Below are 20075 nucleotides of genomic sequence, written 5' to 3'. Positions count from 1 at the left end.
AAAATTCAACAGTATTTTTCCTTTTAAAAATGTGAAATACGTGTAATTTTTCATTACTGGCGTTATGCGTAAAATAAAGGTTGGTTTATTAATTCAGGGATAATTTCAGTAATTTTACAGAGTTTTGCAGACAGCTTTTAAAAAAGAGAAACTACTGTAAAAAATGACGGTTTGTTTTCTGTAAAATTATTATTTTTTTTTACAGTGTAGGAACGGAACTTTTAAGTCAAGGACTCCCTGTGTGTGTGTGTGATAACGTAGTGCAAGCTGAATCCTTGGGTTCCTTTAAATCAGAGCTAGATAAGATTTTATCAACTCTGAGCTATTAGTTAAGTTCTCCCCAAGCGAGCTCGATGGGCCGAATGGCCTCCTCTCGTTTGTATAGTTCTTATGTTCTTATATATAATATAATATACACACACACACAAATACCTACAAATTTAATTTTTTTAGGAGGGGGGGCACACCAGGGAGACTGAGACAGTACAATATACATTATACAACTATAGACTATAGGACTATAGGGGACAGTGTAAATATGCTGGCAGTACAGTTGGTGTAGAGATGTATACTAATGTGCAATTCTCATGCATTTATATAAGAGCAGCTGTGCAGCTATACAATAGGAATAAAACATTTGGTATAAGGGCCCAAGTAGGGCAGAGTAGGGTGTAGAGGAGACGGTCTAGTGTGGAAGTTCTGTTTTCAGCATGGGGAATGAAGGCTATATGACTGTGTACTTTACATAGATTTCTCTGAGTTCATATCTTAAACCTTTTGCAGGATGGAAGACAATAAAGCACCACATTTGTGAGTATAACTTGGAACTGTTGTGTTCTATTTTAATTGTTTAAAACCTATAGTATATGAAGTTATAATGTAGGCTATCATAAGGGTCAATAATTAAATGTAATGTTAGGCCTAGGGGACATTTGATGTTATAAACCCCTAGGAAGTAAAATAATATTTGACAGTAGACAGATTTGTGACAGTTCTATATGGGTGTGGTATGAAAAACAATATTTGACAAACTGATGACTCTGCATGAGTTAAAAATACAATAAGGTGTGTAATTGAGGGTCTAGCTTTAAGCAGCTAAGTCGCCTGAAGACAAGACACAAAGTAGAGTTAAGCAACTTCTGTCCCTTGGAACACTGCTAATTATTGAAGAATGGCTTCCATAAGCTAGGCTATATAATTTATGTTGTCATTACCAACTGTGGCAGTGCTTAAGGGGATGAACTACAAGGTGAATATACTTAACACCACAAGCTTATTTTTTAACAGTGGAAACTATGACAATTAATGTTAACATAAAAGCAAGCCATTTTATCCATAGGCTGTTACCTCTGGTTTTTGCTTGAATCACCAAAGTGGTGGGTAAATCTCTGAAAAGCACATGGCAAATACACAACCTAACCACATATGGCACAGGTCAGGGGTTAATTTCTTATATCTTGCTTCTGTTACCAGAAGTGGTTGTTTTGCAACCACCAGCCTGATACCATAAATTAAGTCACTTTATATTAATTTATGGTAGGGCTGTGCGATATGGCCAAAATCTCATATCCCAATACTGTTTTTCATGATATAGCACATTTTCTGTAAATTCAACGAATAGATTATATAAAATGACCACGTTGTGATTTATATACTTGACAAATAAAAGGTACTTACTCATACTTGATTCTTCTCCCTTTATTTAGAGTTGTTGTCCAAATTTTCAAATAAGTAAACAGAAAATTATAAATGATAAAATATTAACGTATAAAATATAAAAAGGTAATTAGAAAACCATAAACTGTTGGAGCATGCACGGTAAAGATCAGAGCGCCATAAAATATTGCCCAATGTATGCATTAGGGGTGGCACGGTTCACAAAACCCACGGTTCGGTTTGTATCACGGTTTTAGGGTCACGGTTTTCGGTTCTGTACGGTTCTTGTTATTTTTTCTTTTAATCTTTAACACTCCAGAAATGTACTTCAGCATATGATATATAGCTTAATTATCCACAATTTAGGATACAGTATTAAAAAAGCTATATCATGTAATCATGCATAAACTGAATTTGACTTGACTTAAAGCACATTATTAAAATTATTAAACATTATTAATCCCAGAACAGTAATAAAATAAAAGTCTTGCCTTAACATAAATGCTAAAAGAATAGATCGCTTTAATCGCTATTACAGTTGGGGTATGGGCATGCGGTCTTATTTAGAAAACATACAAAAAGAGACGCATATAATGTTTAATCATTCGTTTTGTATTTGTCCGGTCCACGGGGTTAATTTAATTGGGGATCGTTAAAATGATAAATCACCTATCTTGATTAAGCCTGATTCGGTTCGTTATATATATAAATATATATATATATAACGTGAAAAAAATTGGTATTCATTATATTGAATGTTCTTGAGTAATCGATAAAATCCAGTTTCTGTGTATGTACAAGACATCAATCTGTAATAGTTCAAAATATGTCCAGTTGATATGTCTAGTATGATCATCTGGCAATAGCCTGTAGGTCTGTGTGGTCAGACACTGCAATAAACAGAATTTTTAGGAACATGGCAAATGTTCACATTGCAGCATGGAAGCAGGCTCACTGTTACAACGCTGACCGGGGAAGCAGAGGCCAGGAGACCTAGGATCGGGGGAATGCGGGGTTTAATGAGCAAAAGGAACACAGACGAGCGGTAAAGCAGAATTGCAATATAATGACCGGACTGGAGAAAGAAACGGAAACGCGGACTAAATACAATGGAGTAATGACAAATTTGACAACAATCAGGAACAGCTGGTAAACACGGGGAATCCACACAGGGTTAACGAGGGGGCGTGGCACACGGAAAGAGCGGACGATCGAGGCATGACACTCACTGGAGTGCTTTGTCACAGATAACTTAATTTTCTTTAACAAAGTGCCTAACCGCACATTAAATAAAGTCACACAACAAAGGCGCACAACAGTGTTCAGATGTTGTGCTATCGGTTGGCTGAAATTTAAACGTTTTCTTCAGAGACGGTGGTAACGCCGAAAACACGAGCTAAACGCAGCAAACGAAAGGCTACCGGAAATTACTTAGCTGGCTGAACTACTACTACCGGAACTACGTCACAACGCTCTGTGCATATAGCCAATAGACCTTTTTCACGAAAACCGGAAATACGTAATCGTAGGGTAAACTTAGTTCCGGTCAAGCGTCAATGCATTAGAAAACCCGTGGCCTGTACTACGAAGGGGGTTTAACCAAATCAGACTTAACTCCGAGGTAATTTGCGAACGCGAGGTTAACAAAATCATGTTGACTCCATCTGGGCTAATCAGTACTACGACGCCAGTTAAGAAGTTGATTTGTTAAATCGGTGTTAACTGCATTGGAGTTTGTGCGCGTTCACATATATGGAGCACGTTCGGCAACGCAAGGCACCGTTTGACTCATAGCGCGATCTCCATATGTTTCACGGAGGAAGACTGCATGCTAATTATGCAGCGTTATGAGGAGTTTAAATCAACCCTTTAAAGAAAGTCCAATACCACTGCAGGTGACAAAAGCAGGCAGGCTTGTTGGCAACGTATTGACGACGAAGAAAATGCATACGTACATTTTCACGGTCTAAAATATCCCACGACCGAGTATTAGACAATGTAGTGTTTTCTGAAAAGAATTGAAATACTGTTAATAAATACAGAGGCTAACAGATGCGACACAATTCAGAAGTCACCTATTATATGCTGCTAAGTATAATATAATGCTCCCTGAAGTTCCATTACTATGTGTTACTCATAATGAAACCTAATGTTAACAATAACTGATCCGATTTCAAATGCAATAGTAGTGGAAAGCGTTCGTCGCAGCAAGTCAAGATGAAATATATAAACATCATGTCAAGTGGTAGGGCTATGTATTTATATTTCTACTCATTATGAAAGATTTGTTGTGTCTAGCCTCCACTAATAGCGTGTTTCTATGTTTTACAGCTAATAATAAAATGTGTCTGTTAATATGACACTTAATAGAAGGTGAGCCACTGTTTAACAAACAATTAAATGATTTACAACAGGACAAAACGAAAAAAAGAAGCATATGTGTAGTGAGAAAACGACTTGGATCCTGTCACCGCGGTTAAGTTAGCCTCATATTCGATATTCAGTTTTCTGGCTTTAATATCTTTACGGAATTAAGTAAGGTGGCCGTTTTTAATGACAGAATTGTGATGTCCAGTACACAGACATCGATGCACACCGATTATTTTTCCGCTTCAAAACATTTTGTGATTTGTGCCAAATCATGTTAATCGCTAATATAATATAGGTCCTTTCAGCTGTAATGATATATGGTGGTTTAGTATTTTGGGCTCATGGCGACTGTTGCACACCCCTTTGTTTCCCAGATTGCTTTACATGCAAATTAATTAATTTTTGTATCCGTATACTGTGCAGTCGACAATACATGAATGGGTTAATAACTTTAAAACTAGACAAGACAGGCACATCTAGTGAAGTGTGCTTTGATCAGTGGACAACAGGGAACAATGCACACCCCTTGGGTTTTCAGAATAACTTTCTCTGTAACAGTTATTAATGAATACATTGAATGCATATTATATGCCATTGCTCCATTTCATACATATTAACAGAGAGAGCCCCTCACGATTCGCGCACCAATGTGGTACGGATCATCCAGGTACGCCGGCATTGTTTTCGGAGAAATTGTAGTGGGAGGGGCGGTGCTCATATAGGGCTGGCTTACACAGAAACCTCGACTTAAACAAGAACAAAAACTGCTCGGAGCAGTTTTGAGACTTAGGGTAAATTGCCATAGCAACATGTCTCGACTAAAACCTACCCACCTTTCGTAGTACGGGTTAATCGCGAAGTTACACCACACGTCATCAAGTTACTCGCAAAGTTACCCCGATAAGCCAGTAACCCCGCTTCGTAGTACAGGCCACCGGGATCAGAGAAAATTCAGCAGAGAATATATACAACCTATCTGACAAATTTGCCCAAATTTACATTTGCGGATGTTGCTAAACTCGTGGAGGAAATCTCCGTCACGAGAAAGAGCAAACTTGATAAAGGCTACAAATTTTTCCACGAAGAATTTGTCCATAAGTATCAAGGTAACTGTTACTGAATTGCTCACCACATGTAATTTTTAAAGGAAAGACATTAACGGCTTTTGTTAATGTTTAAAGGTAGAAAAACTTTAGATGTATTTGTTAATAGGCAAACAAAAATATGTTATTTTAAATTAGTATAAATATATATACCTTAACATTAGACGGAAGATGAACACCCTACACACGCACACAGAAAAGCCCGGACATTTGCACAAACGCACAACCAAGAGTGGGGCTTTACAGTTTGATAATCAAACTAAATCAAAAAACACTTAAAATGTATAAGGATCGCTTTGTTGTAGCGAAATTTTTAAATAGTGTGAGCGTGATGTAAATCATTTAGGCAACAAGAATTGAGTAGCTGTAGGAACTAGTGAGCAAAATTTAGCAACAAGCATCAAAAAACATTTTAGCTGTGTTTTGTTAATTTTAAAGAAGTTGGCCCCGTTTTTTCTAATTACATTTATTAGCTATATGAACTAGTGCCCGGTATATTAGACTAGTGCCATGTTTCAAATAAACCCCTTAACCATAGCGTTTTTAAAGTAATGAAGCACTTTTCGGCAAATGTGTTATTTTAAATAAAACACTCTAAGCACATCGACGGAACTCAGAGCCGCTATCAATGAATCTTCGCGTTTGGTGAAATACTTTTTGTATTTTACAATGAAATAAAACTGTTAAGCTGATTACGGCTTTCTCTCGTTTTTAAAAACTTGGGCTAAAATATTTGTGCTTGTTTCGCATTTGCTCTTTTTGACAGTGTTTCGCTCGGGCATGCCTCTAGTTGCTTAAAAGCTTGGGCCTTGTGTCATTTATGCTTAAAATACGGTGTTTGCTTCTGTCTGAGGTGAAGTGTCTGCTGCAGACGTAAGTGCTCCCCTTTTTAACTGTGAAGTTTGGTCCTTCATCCTGCCGGATAGCCTGAATCCATTTACGTCGAACTTCACCATTAACAGGGAAGGAATGAAAAGATAGATATGACTGCTTTTGGGCATTACAAGAACAGCCCGGTACACTGCAAGAAGAAGAGGTCGCTGCATGCGCTATTTGTTTTACACCGGCGGAAGTAAAGATACCCTACGATTACGTATTTCCGGTCAAAAATGCGGAAGTTGTGAAAAAGGTCTATTCTTTCGCGCGAAAGGGAAACACACTGACGTCACATACGGGGCACAAGGCTACATTGCGCATGTCATGAACCGTCGAACCGTGCGACGCATGCATGCTCCGAACCGAGACAAGCGAACCGAACGGTTCGGTTTTTTTTCATGAACCGTGCCATCCCTAGGAGAAACCCAGGACACCCAAGCAACCCCAGTAAACCAGAAGCCTCCATAACAGCATCCTGTGCGTCCTGCAGTGTTTCTGCATCTTGTATCTATATGACAAACGGATATTCAGCAATACATTTGTTAGCGGTAGTCCTGATGGGCACAATAAATGTAATGACACCTTATTGTAAAATATAATATGGCATGTGCTACATTCTAACATAAGCATAATCTGTTTGCTAAAATCTGTGATGATGAACTTGCCAAACATACTTAAACCAACTATCCTTAAATCAAAACATCCAGTAAGCAGATCTTTAATAAGCAAGATGAATGTTTTCCCACTTATCCCTCCATGTGATGACACTTGAGGTGATATTTACCTTTTGCAGCTTCTCCCTAAGTTCCCAGTCATCCACTTCCTCAACACTGATTTGAGGAGTTGGAAGACGGGAGACACAGCAATACAGGCGCTCTGAAAAAAAGGATGGCTTGATGCCTCCATGTACAAGGGCTACACACAGCATCTGTCCAACAAGTCTGTATTCCCCAGCATCCAAAGCTGAAACAAATTGTTACACAAGAAAAGGTATACAACCAGACACAAATGGACTTCAATTTCCTGGGTGCCATTAGTACTGGCCAGCTGTGTGTATATTTATATAGACAAAGTATGTGTTGGTCAGTTGATAAAAAAATTGTCAGTGAATGTTTAAACAAGTATTACATATGCATGTGTGTGTCTGTGTGTGTATAAAAATGAGTGCTGCATACCACGGGACACCAAAGACAAGTTTTTCTTGTCTTCTTTTCCATAAAAGTAAATGCTGTCCTTAATTGCCACGACCAGCAAGCGAAGGAATTCCCTTGTTGGCCCGCCGTCATCTACAGCCCCCTCGGTGATGCCATAATTGTCAACAAAGACAACATTGAGGCGATGAGTTGGAGAAAACCTCTGCCTCCTGAAGGTTCTGAAGGCACTCTCCAGTACAGAGTCCCACGTAACATTTACATTGTTGGACTGTGGGTGTTCTCCTGTGTCCAGCTGGCTGCTGATGTTTTTTAATATTGACATCATATCAGGCCTGCAAAAACAAAACTTACTTTTGCAATCACATATTTTCACTCAACTAATGTTATTACACCAATTCTTATCATAGCAGTCATGTATGTGTAAAACTGTTACTCTGTAGGAAATTAAGACAAAAAAAATTTTCAAAATAACTGAACACCACGTTGTCAAAGTTGGTATTGTATTTATATATAATATAATGACACTAGCCAATGTCACTATATTAACATTTTACCTAAATCAAGCTCAAATGCAATCACCAGGCTCTTCAGCAGCCAATCCTCAGATACGTGCACAGACAGTAAGTGAATCAGAGTAAGGTTACTATTAACTTACAGGTTACAGAGTTTATTGTAGCTATTGTGATATTTTTCCTGCTGTTGAATACATTTGGCCAAACTGTCCTATTATGAAAGACTGAGTGCTACGAACAGATTATTCTCTCTAATCAGAGTCTAATAACTCTAATAAGAGTTTCAAATGGAATGACAATGCACAATATAAGCACCAGTCTGACAAAACAGAGAAGGGGTGATTTTATATGGGACACACAAGAACAGCAGTTTAAGTCCACTGCCTTTTTGTCCAACTCCTGTTCGAGAGTAAAAAACACACACACACAGACATTTGCTTGACAAAATTCGACGCAGGTGAATGACAAGCACCCATCCACCTTCTGGCTGCATTGTAGCTCAATCATGTTTCATGAGGCATTTTTACCGATCCATTTGTCATGCAACCAATGTTAGATCATACAGTCTGACAGGGAACACAGTTAAGACTGAGAGCAAACAATATGACGTGATGATGTTGTAAGACTGCTGTTGTCACAGAGTGTATAGCTGCCTTTAGTGTTCCTGGTGTAAATGTTATACTTTTTAAAGCAACCAACTCTTTATTTAGCATTGCATTGCAGCTGTTGCACTGCAAACAACCAGAAACTGTCAAAAATATTCCTCAAAAGCTCGAGTTACAGCTACCATAAGCCAGACAAGCAGAAATAAAAAGGCAAATACCATAGCAACATGCAGGGCCAGAGCCAGGAGAGAAAGCTACTGCTGGAAATGGAGGCAGGGTGGAGCTATGAGGATTTGCCAACAGTTTGAGGATCCAATGGACTTATGAGATTTAGTCACTAATTTCAATTAAAGATGCCATACAATGAAAATTGGACTTTACATTGGCATAGCTGAATAAGGTGAGTTCAATAGATGAAACTTTAATACCATTAACCTCAAACTCTTAGACCATTAATGCTGAAACCTATTTATCTACCTCTAATTTACCATTTTGTTGTCGTGTGGGAATGGGAGTGACGAAGTAAAGTCAGTCCTTATCTCTACTCCCATTCTAACTAGCATCATTACCAGTAATATACTGGCATAGATTCCGTGGGTTGTGAGCAGTTGTCATCAGCAGATATGGCAGGAACCCCTGAGACATAAATAAATAAATAGCATTGACCAATAGCAATGTTTTATAAAAATAAAAAAAGACAAAATATGTAGATATGAGGTTTCTGCCTGACAGCGCAAATGCTGGAGTCACTGAAAATGAATGGATCCAATTCCATAAAGCATCACAGTTTATGGCTGCTGAATGTAACTTCATTAGTGGTGTTTTTACCTACTCGTTTGCTATATCCTCATCCAAGTGTTCATCACTAGATAACAAAATCACTGGCCTGAGAACAAAAATAAAACGAATAACTTGCCATCAGGAAGCATCTTCCAGTGCGGGGAAGCAATAAAAAAGGATGGTGGGGTATATCTCCAGGTGTGTGGAGTTTAAGTCAAGGGAGGTAATGCTAAGATTATACACTTCCTTGGTGAGACCTCACCTAGAATATTGTGTGCAGGTTTGGTCACCATATCTTAAAAAGGACATTGCGGCCTTAGAAAAGGTGCAGCGTAGGGCCACAAGAATGATTCCTGGTCTTAGAGGAATGTCATACGAGGAAAGGTTAGTTGAGCTAAATCTGTTCGGCCTCAAGCAAAGGAGACTGAGGGGGACATGATCCAGGTCTATAAGATTCTAACAGGTTTGGATGCTGTTCAACCGAATAGTTACTTCAGCATTAGTTCAAATGCAAGAACTCGTGGCCATAGGTGGAAATCAGCGGGAGAACGTTTCAAACTGGATTTAAGGAAGCACTTCTTTACACAGCGTGTAGTCAGAGTATGGAATAGTCTTCCTGATAACATAGTGCAAGCTGAATCCTTTAAATCAGAGCTAGATAAGATTTGAACAACTCTGAGCTATTAGTTAAGTTCTCCCCAAGCGAGCTCGATGGGCCGAATGGCCTCCTCTCGTTTGTATAGTTCATATGTTCTTATATTTATTTTTTAAAATTACCTGGTTAACATTGGCTATGAATTATACATTAAGGTATCAAAATAGTATTAACTTAACTAGTAAATGATACAGGCACTGATAATCAATAGACTGCATACTGTATATATGCTGTACATAGACTACTAAATTTCTGAGGTAATTAACATTCCTCATTAGCTGGAAAGCCCAAGCTAACTGCTGGCCATGTTAGAAGGTGTACTTCAGGATTGCACTTACTCGCTCTCTTTCTCCTCAAAGTTCCCATCATCTGAAATGACAATGTGGGGTCTGCAAAAACAAAATAAAATAAGATTTTTTGTGACTATTAGGGGTTACATGAGTGTATAATTGTACAACTTGTACTTGTTTTCTTAAAAACCCGAGTGACTGAGTACTGTTAAGTTTGCTATCTGTTGTTTTATAGCCTTTCTAGCCCTTTAGAAGATCTAGCATCGCATTTAATGAGTACTCAAATGTTAATAAAGAAACTTGTGAATTGATGTGACTGCTATAGTACTCTAAAGCTGTGTGACCCCTAAAAATTGTAGTTATATCTCAAGAAGTCATTAGAACTACTAGGGTAAAGGGTACTTACTCTTCATCCTGCACAACCACACAGCCATCAGATGGAACCTCCACTGGCTGAGAAAAGTTTAAGAGGGAAAAAAGACATGACCTTAAATACCCTGACCATAATCTATAAAATTTGGTTAAGCCCAAGCCTACACACACATATCTCAACTATCAATTACAATACTTCAGGACAGTTAAGAATAAGATTTACTTGCTAAATATACTGCACATACCCATATCTGCAAAAGGCAGCTGGGTCATACTCTATGACAGCACATGGTGCGGAGAACCTGATATTAATACCAAAAATACCCATGCAGTTATGCTAGAAATTACAAATACCAATTTAACCATTGCAAGTGACTTTGACAGCACCTTCATACTTTAAGTCTGTTTTAAGACAACAAAGCCAACCTGAAGTGATTGATAGATGGCCAATGCAAGATCTTCATCTTCATCACTACGGAAACCCAAAAAGCATATTAGCTTAACTATGTGAAATACACTTTTAAAGGATAATATGAATGACATAAATTCAATAATTTGTTCGTAAAACGCAACATACCCTTCCTTTGAGCACTGTGATGTGGTTTCCTCATATTCTTCATGACTTTTGCTGCTGAAAAGTAGCATGCTGTCAGGAGTCTCGGGGCGGGCGAGCCGGGAAGCAGGCGAGTGGAGTTGTGAAGTCGGGCAAACAGGGTTTATTTACAGACTGAGGGTCGACAGGTACGAACATCCACTGACACCACAATGACGGATCTGACGAGACATTCTCAGACGCGGACTAAATACATAAGACTAGCCAGAAATAACAGGACACAGGTGATCACAACCAGGAATTGACACGAGGTAATGAGGGGGCGTGGCACACACAAGGATCGGACGGAGCTGGGCATGACAGAACCCCCCCCCCAAAGGCGTGCACTCCGGGCGCGCCTCAGGGGAGGCGACGGACGAGACAAGACTGGGGAAACAGGACCTGGAAAACAAGAGCAAAAACATCAACGAGGGACCGGGAACAGAACAGAAACACAAAACAAGCAAAGGGGCAAAAACCAAGACAAAACCTGACAAAGGACGGGGAACGCGGACAGACCAGGAAGGGAGACACCGGGGGAACACCGACAGGCGGAACAAAAGGGCCAGGAGTGAACGAAGGAACCAGAGGGGGACGAGGAGCAGAGACAGGAGGGACAAAGGGAAAGGGAGGAGGAACCAGGGGAGCCTAAATTAGCTTAAAATTAGGTAACAATAAAAACAGTATTTCATTAGGTCATATGTTACTTTAATTAAAACACGCTATTATTATTTTTATAACTTGATTTTTAATTTGAACAGGAATCATGGGTCATGGCTGCACTTGAAAATAGGGGTGAGCAATACAACATATTTTTCACTTTTTGGACGGTGACGATATTATATCACGGTATTACTCTACTTTCAAGTTTTGGGAGGAGCAGCATGTCCTGTCCCGTTATGTAAATAAAAATATTTTGATCATTTAAAACTGAACCAGTTCCAAATAACAGAGGTGCCCCCAATCTTTGGAACAAGAGTCTCCTCTCCTGTCAATGCCTGGGCTGGTTCCTACATTCCACTTATGTCATTTTTATCTCTCTTGACCAAGCTTTCTTAAATTTATTAGCCTATACCTAGCTCAAATGGCAACTTTTGGCAAGCACCTTGCATTAAAGCAGCAGAGCATATGCTGATTTAGCAAGCACGTTTTACTTTTTAATTTGCTATTATAGTTATGTAATCGTGTTATTTTTATTTAATGTGCATAATTACATAAAATCTGTTTATTCTGAATGTGTAAATTTGCTATCACTCAGGGACGTAGGTTTTATTATGCTGAATTTGCAAAAATTATTACAATTATGCACAAATTGTAAGATGTGTCACTCTCCTGCACCGTCTTCTCTGACAAACATCCTAAATTTATGGAACAAATCACTAGCAAAAACACAACATACATAAATTATGGACTAGGAGATCTTTTGCTAGAGATAATAATTCAAGAGGTTAATTCAATTTACATTATTTCTTAGAAAAATTGATTCGGCTTTCTGGAACGGATTAAGTATGAGAACTGAGGTTCCACTGTATACAGATTCACTGAATTGTGATTATATATGTATGCGTGTGTGTGTTACATTTTGTTTTACAAAGTTATGAAAGCTTTAAGTTAAGCCTGATGTTGCCTTACACATTAAAGAATAATCACAGCCTGTTCTACTACTGCTTATTAATTGAACAATTGTATCAGATTGGTACTCAGTATTGGGTAATACCCAAAACCCAGGTATCGGGACAGAAAAAGTTGGATCAGTGCATCCCTAACAATAATAACTCTTCTTGGAAAAAATGTTGACTGTGAAATGAACAATCTTGATATTAATACAATACCCTTGCCATCAAATTTGCACATTTTCCTTTCTACTGTAGGTGAATGGAAACCACATTTCTTGTGCAGTATTCCAGTCAATCAACAAGAGAGGCTCATGCACCTTTAAAATCTATACTATTGTAATTTACGCTGACATCCACTGAGAATTGCAGCAGAAAGTACACAATCTGAAAACCCAGTTTGCTGATCAAGCATAGCTTAAAGCTAACTAGTAGAAGTCAGCATCCACAACTTAGCAGTCTGAAGTTTGTCCACTTTGTGGCATTTATGCAGTCACAGTTCATATTACCATATTTTGAGATGGCTTGCCAGGTCCCAGAGGGGAAAGTCCTTTTCACATCTCAAACATCTCTCCATCACAGGCGGGGCCTGAAATTGAAGATGTGATATCAAATACAGAACAGCATGCAGTAATATTTAAAAGAATCAAAACAATTTAAAGAACACTAAGTATACCTTGACCACAGGCTGCCTCAAGACAAGTCCCCGCTGTAATGGAATTACCACACAACGTCTCAAGTAATCAATGCAGTATCCTGATGCTGGTGTAGGGATTTTGGTTAATTTCTTTGTTCTGTCACTCTTTGCAAGTGTGTAACCACCAGCCTCACAGAGTGGTGGGTAGGTGTTGTATAAATGCTGTGTGAGATAGGCGTGATCCCCTGTGTTGTTCTGAAAGGTTATCATTTTCCTCCCTATACCACATGTTTCAAAATATCTAGCCTCCTCAGGATTGGGCACAGCAACACAGTCAGGCTCTGGGAGGCACGCAAACATATGTGTCCAGGGCACCTCTCTTTTTCTTTTGTGTGACATCCCTCTCCACCCTCCCAATGGAAAACTGTGTGGGCGGTTCCCTGTTGGAAGTACAGGCAGAGGAGGTAAAGGGTTCACGGTAATGCCTTTGTGAATTCCCAACACACAATGGTGATGCACTTAAAGATGATGGAAGCAGGATGGAGGGTGACAAAGATGAGGATGGCAGCAAACAGGAGGATGGAAAAGAAGAAGAAGATGACTGAGGTGGAGGCAGCACAGAAAAGGATGAGCAGAATTGACACGATGGGGCAGAGGAGGTTGAGCGGGACGCCAGTGGTGGAGCAGAGGAGGATGAAGTATTGGCCAGTCGCTCAGCAAGCAGGGAGGTTGTCCTCTGCATGTGGTGCAGCAACTCTAGCATGTCATCAGAGCTGTTAAGTTATTAGAAAAATAATAACAGATAAACTCATATAACTTGACACATTGTTTATGTATGTAATACAAATACATGAATATGTATTTTATGTTTTAAGTAAGAAAATAACGCAAATCACTCTTCAAAGCAATACTTTACGTGAATTGTCTTAAGTTATATATTTTAAGCCCTTAGGATGACACTTTACATTCTTCTACACGGCACAGACACAGGCAGGAAATTTGTGACAGTAATGTCACTGCCCGACCTGCAGTCACATGTGCACTAGATTTCATGTATGCATACTAGGGATGGCACGGTTCATGGAAAAAAAACCGAACCGTTCGGTTCGCTTGTCTCGGTTCGGAGCATGCATGCGTCGCACGGTTCGACGGTTCATGACATGCGCAATGTAGCCTTGTGCCCCGTATGTGACGTCAGTGTGTTTCCCTTTCGCGCGAAAGAATAGGCTATATGCACAGAGCGTTGTGACGTAGTTCCGGTAAAAGTTCAGCCAGCTAAGTAATTTCCGGTAGCCTTTCGTTTGCTGCGTTTAGCTCGTGTTTTCGGCGTTACCACCGTCTCTGAAGAAAACGTTTAAATTTCAGCCAACCGATAGCACAACATCTGAACACTGTTGTGCGCCTTTGTTGTGTGACTTTATTTAATGTGCGGTTAGGCACTTTGTTAAAGAAAATTAAGTTATCTGTGACAAAGCACTCCAGTGAGTGTCATGCCTCGATCGTCCGCTCTTTCCGTGTGCCACGCCCCCTCGTTAACCCTGTGTGGATTCCCCGTGTTTACCAGCTGTTCCTGATTGTTGTCAAATTTGTCATTACTCCATTGTATTTAGTCCGCGTTTCCGTTTCTTTCTCCAGTCCGGTCATTATATTGCAATTCTGCTTTACCGCTCGTCTGTGTTCCTTTTGCTCATTAAACCCCGCATTCCCCCGATCCTAGGTCTCCTCGCCTCTGCTTCCCCGGTCAGCGTTGTAACAGTGAGCCTGCTTCCATGCTGCAATGTGAACATTTGCCATGTTCCTAAAAATTCTGTTTATTGCAGTGTCTGACCACACAGACCTACAGGCTATTGCCAGATGATCATACTAGACATATCAACTGGACATATTTTGAACTATTACAGATTGATGTCTTGTACATACACAGAAACTGGATTTTATCGATTACTCAAGAACATTCAATATAATGAATACCAATTTTTTTCACGTTATATATATATATATTTATATATATAACGAACCGAATCAGGCTTAATCAAGATAGGTGATTTATCATTTTAACGATCCCCAATTAAATTAACCCCGTGGACCGGACAAATACAAAACGAATGATTAAACATTATATGCGTCTCTTTTTGTATGTTTTCTAAATAAGACCGCATGCCCATACCCCAACTGTAATAGCGATTAAAGCGATCTATTCTTTTAGCATTTATGTTAAGGCAAGACTTTTATTTTATTACTGTTCTGGGATTAATAATGTTTAATAATTTTAATAATGTGCTTTAAGTCAAGTCAAATTCAGTTTATGCATGATTACATGATATAGCTTTTTTAATACTGTATCCTAAATTGTGGATAATTAAGCTATATATCATATGCTGAAGTACATTTCTGGAGTGTTAAAGATTAAAAGAAAAAATAACAAGAACCGTACAGAACCGAAAACCGTGACCCTAAAACCGTGATACAAACCAAACCGTGGGTTTTGTGAACCGTGCCACCCCTAGTTTCTCCACACAATGGAGCAAAGACATGCCCTTGTAGAGGAAGCTGTAGAGGATGTTGAAGGGCGAACACAAAAGGCCTTGGAGCAGTAAGTAACAAATGATCTCAAAATTTCTTTCCCTTCTGTAGTTAATTTTTCCTTTTTAGGCTGTTGTGCATGAGGCAAGTTAAGATTATTTTTTTTTCCGGTAATATTTGACAAATTCCATTAGAGCTGTATTGAACACACTATGTCATAAAGAATAATACAGTGATGTAATAATATTGATAATGTGTATATTGAGGGTCAGGCCATTTATCCACAGTTATACTAATGAATGCCATCACTGATGTCCCAGCTTCATAGCTACATTTATCCTTGCAATAGTACCCTTATAAGGACAATATGAACCCGCTGTGTTGTTGCGACCAATATAACCCTAATACTATTAAAAGGGAGTATTTCCTTGCCAGCTTTACCTGCGAGTTTGCACTAGGGGGGTTTCAGGCATTTATTGATGGCATTATATAAATAAATATATTGAGTTACACAAAATTGTGATATGTGAATTGTAAAAGCCTTATAGTAGGGAGAAAAACATCCCTATAGCATCAAGCTAATCAGGACAAAAAAAGCCATATGGCCAGTGATGACAATAGGCTGCCCGTCAATCATGTGTCTAAGACAAGGCAGAAAGTGTGGATGGAATCTTGCTTAACTGTTGCATTATTGTTTTGTTTTGTTTAAGACTTCTGCTCTGTCGGGTTGGTGGATGGATTAAAAACCCTGGGGGTTGCAGATGCCATGGAGAAGCACCCAGAAGCAATGAAACCTCTCTTTTGGTGGCCCAAAAGCTCTTGAAATGCAGGACCTCCTGGACCTCTTCAGTGTTTGCTTCTCAGATCCTGGGAGCAACAGGAGGAGACTAGAGAACCGAGCCATGATGTTCTGGAAAGATTGGCTGATTGAGGTGGATGGTATGTTATATGTCTTCTTTATTGTGCAATGCTTAAAGTGTTCAGTACATATATTCATGGTAGGTGTGATATAGTTTTATTTTAGTTGATCTTGTACCATTTTATGTGTTTTTCACTTATGATTTGTGCTGCTGTGAAGTGATTAAGTAACTATTCTTTCCGTTTCTGTTTTCCATCTCCTTTAGAGGGAACTAGACCTGTGACCCTGGAGCGAATACTGATATTTGCTTCAGGGACTGACAGCAATAGGGTGGCATGGTGGTGCAGTGGGTAGCACTGTTGCCTCACACCTGTGGGACCTGGGTTCGAGTCTCCACTTGGGTCACATGTGTGTGGAGTTTGCATGTTCTCCCCGTGTCGTCGTGAGAGACATAGTCCCTCCAGCGTGTCCTGGGTCTTCCCCGGGGCCTCCTCCCAGTGGGACATGCCCGGAACACCTCACCAGGGAGGCGTCCAGGAGGCATCCTAAGCAGATGCCCGAGCCACCTCATCTGGCTCCTCTCAATGCGGAGGAGCAGCGACTCTACTCTGAGTCTCTCCCGAATGACTGAGCTCCTCACCCTATCTCTAAGGGAGAGCCCAGCCACCCTGCGGAAAAAACTCATTTCAGCCGCTTGCACTCGCGATCTCGTTCTTTCGGTCACTACCCAAAGCTCGTGACCATAGGTGAGGGTAGGAACGTAAATCGAGAGCTTTGCCTTTTGGCTCAGCTCCTTCTTCACCACGACAGACCGATGCAGCGCCCGCATCACTGCTGACGCCGCACCGATCCGCCTGTCGATCTCCCGCTCCATCCTTCCCTCACTTGTGAACAAGACCCCGAGATACTTAAACTCCTCCACTTGGGGAAGGACCTCCTCCCTGACCCGGAGAGAGCACTCCACCCTTTTCCGGCTGAGGACCATGGTCTCGGATTTGGAGGTGCTGATTTTCATTCCAGCCGCTTCACACTCGGCTGCAAACTGCTCCAGTGAGAGCCGAAGGTCGCGGTCTGATGAAGCCAACAGAACCACATCATCTGCAAAAAGCAGAGACCCAATCCTGAGGTCACCAAACCGGACACTCTCAACGCCCCGGCTGCGCCTAGAAATTCTGTCCATAAAAGTTATGAACAGAATCGGTGATAAAGGGCAGCCCTGGCGGAGTCCAACCCTCACCGGGAACGAGTCCGACTTACTGCCGGCAATGCGGACCAAGCTCTGACACCGGTTGTACAGGGACTGAACAGCCCTTATAAGGCAGCCCGGCACCCCATACTCCCGGAGAACTCCCCACAGAACTCCCCGAGGGACGCGGTCGAATGCCTTCTCCAAGTCCACAAAGCACATGTAGACTGGTTGGGCAAACTCCCACGCACCCTCAAGGACTCTGCGGAGAGTATAGAGCTGGTCCACTGTTCCACGGCCAGGCCGAAAACCACACTGCTCCTCCTGAATCCGAGGTTCGACTATCCGACGGACCCTCCTCTCCAGCACCCCCGAATAGACCTTACCAGGGAGGCTGAGGAGTGTGATCCCCCTATAGTTGGAACACACCCTCCGGTCCCCTTTCTTGAAGAGGGGGACCACCACCCCGGTCTGCCAATCCAGAGGCACCACCCCCGATGTCCACGCGATGCCGCAGATGCGTGTCAACCAAGACAGCCCCGCAACATCCAGAGCCTTGAGGAACTCCAGGCAGATCTCATCCACCCCCGGGGCCCGGCCACCGAGGAGCTTTTTAACCACCTCAGCGACCTCTGCCCCAGAGATAGGCGAGTCCACCCCCAAGTCCCCAGACTCTGCTTCCTCATTGGAAGGCGTGTCGGTGGGATTGAGGAGGTCTTCGAAGTATTCCTTCCACCGACCCACAACATCCCGAGCTGAGGTCAGCAGTGCACCATCCCCACCATAAATAGTGTTGATGCTGCACCGCTTTCCCGCCCTGAGACGCCGGATGGTGGACCAGAATCTCCTCGAAGCCGTACGGAAGTCGTTCTCCATGGCCTCGCCAAACTCCTCCCATACCCGAGTTTTTGCCTCAGCAACCGCCGAAGCCGCGTTCCGCTTGGCCCGCCGGTACTCATCAGCTGCTTCCAGAGTCCCACAGGCCAAAAAGGCCCGATAGGACTCCTTCTTCAGCTTGACGGCATCCCTCACCGCCGGTGTCCACCAGCGGGTTCGGGGATTGCCGCCGCGACAAGCACCAACCACCTTACGGCCACAGCTCCGGTCAGCCGCCTCGACAATGGAGGCGCGGAACATGACCCATTCGGACTCAATGTCCCCCGCCTCCCCCGGGACATGGGCGAAGTTCTGCCGGAGGTAGGAGTTGAAACTCCCCCTGACAGGGGATTCCGCCAGACGTTCCCAGCAGACCCGCACTATACGCTTGGGTCTGCCAGGTCTGACCGGCTTCCTCCCCCACCAGCGGAGCCAACCCACCACCAGGTGGTGATCGGTTGACAGCTCCGCCCCTCTCCTCACCCGAGTGTCCAATACATGCGGCCGCAAGTCCGATGACACGACCACAAAGTCGATCATCGAACTGCGGCCTAGGGTGTCCTGGTGCCAAGTGCACATATGGACACCCTTATTCTTGAACATGGTGTTCATTATGGACAATCCGTGACGGGCACAGAAGTCCAATAATAAAACACCACTCGGGTTCAGATCGGGGGGGCCGTTCCTCCCAATCACGCCCCTCCAGGTCTCACTGTCATTGCCCACGTGAGCATTGAAGTCCCCCAGCAGAACGAGAGAGTCCCCGGGAGGAGCGCTCTCCAACACCCCTTCCAAGGACTCCAAAAAGGGTGGGTATTCTGAACTGCCATTTGGCGCATAAGCGCAAACAACAGTCAGGACCCGTCCCCCCACCCGAAGGCGAAGGGAGGCTACCCTCTCGTCCACCGCGGTAAACCCCAATGTACAGGCGCCCAGCCAGGGGGCAATAAGTAAGCCCACCCCAGCTCGGCGCCTCTCCCCGTGGGCAACTCCAGAGTGGAAGAGGGTCCAGCCCCCTTCGAGGAGACTGGTTCCAGAGCCCAGGCCGTGCGTCGAGGTGAGCCCGACTACATCTAGTCGGAACTTCACAGCCTCGCGCACCAGCTCAGGCTCCTTCCCCACCAGAGAGGTGACATTCCATGTCCCTAGAGCTAGCTTCTGTAGCCGAGGATCGGATCGCCAAGGTCCCCGCCTTCGGCCACTGCCCAACTCACATTGCACCCGACCCCTATGGCCCCTCCTACAGGTGGTGAGCCCATTGGAAGGGGGACCCACGTGCCTTGTTCGGGCTGTGCCCGACCAGGCCCCATGGGTGTAGGCCTGGCCACCAGGCGCTCGCCATCGAGCCCCACCCCCAGGCCTGGCTCCAGGGGGGGGCCCCGGTGACCCGCGTCCGGGCAAGGGAAAACGTGAATC

The sequence above is a fragment of the Paramormyrops kingsleyae genome, chromosome 17, assembly GCF_048594095.1.
Source record: "Paramormyrops kingsleyae isolate MSU_618 chromosome 17, PKINGS_0.4, whole genome shotgun sequence".
In the NCBI taxonomy this organism is placed as follows: domain Eukaryota; kingdom Metazoa; phylum Chordata; class Actinopteri; order Osteoglossiformes; family Mormyridae; genus Paramormyrops; species Paramormyrops kingsleyae.
The sequence above is the reverse complement of the archived record's forward strand: the minus strand, read 5'-3'. Positions refer to the sequence as shown.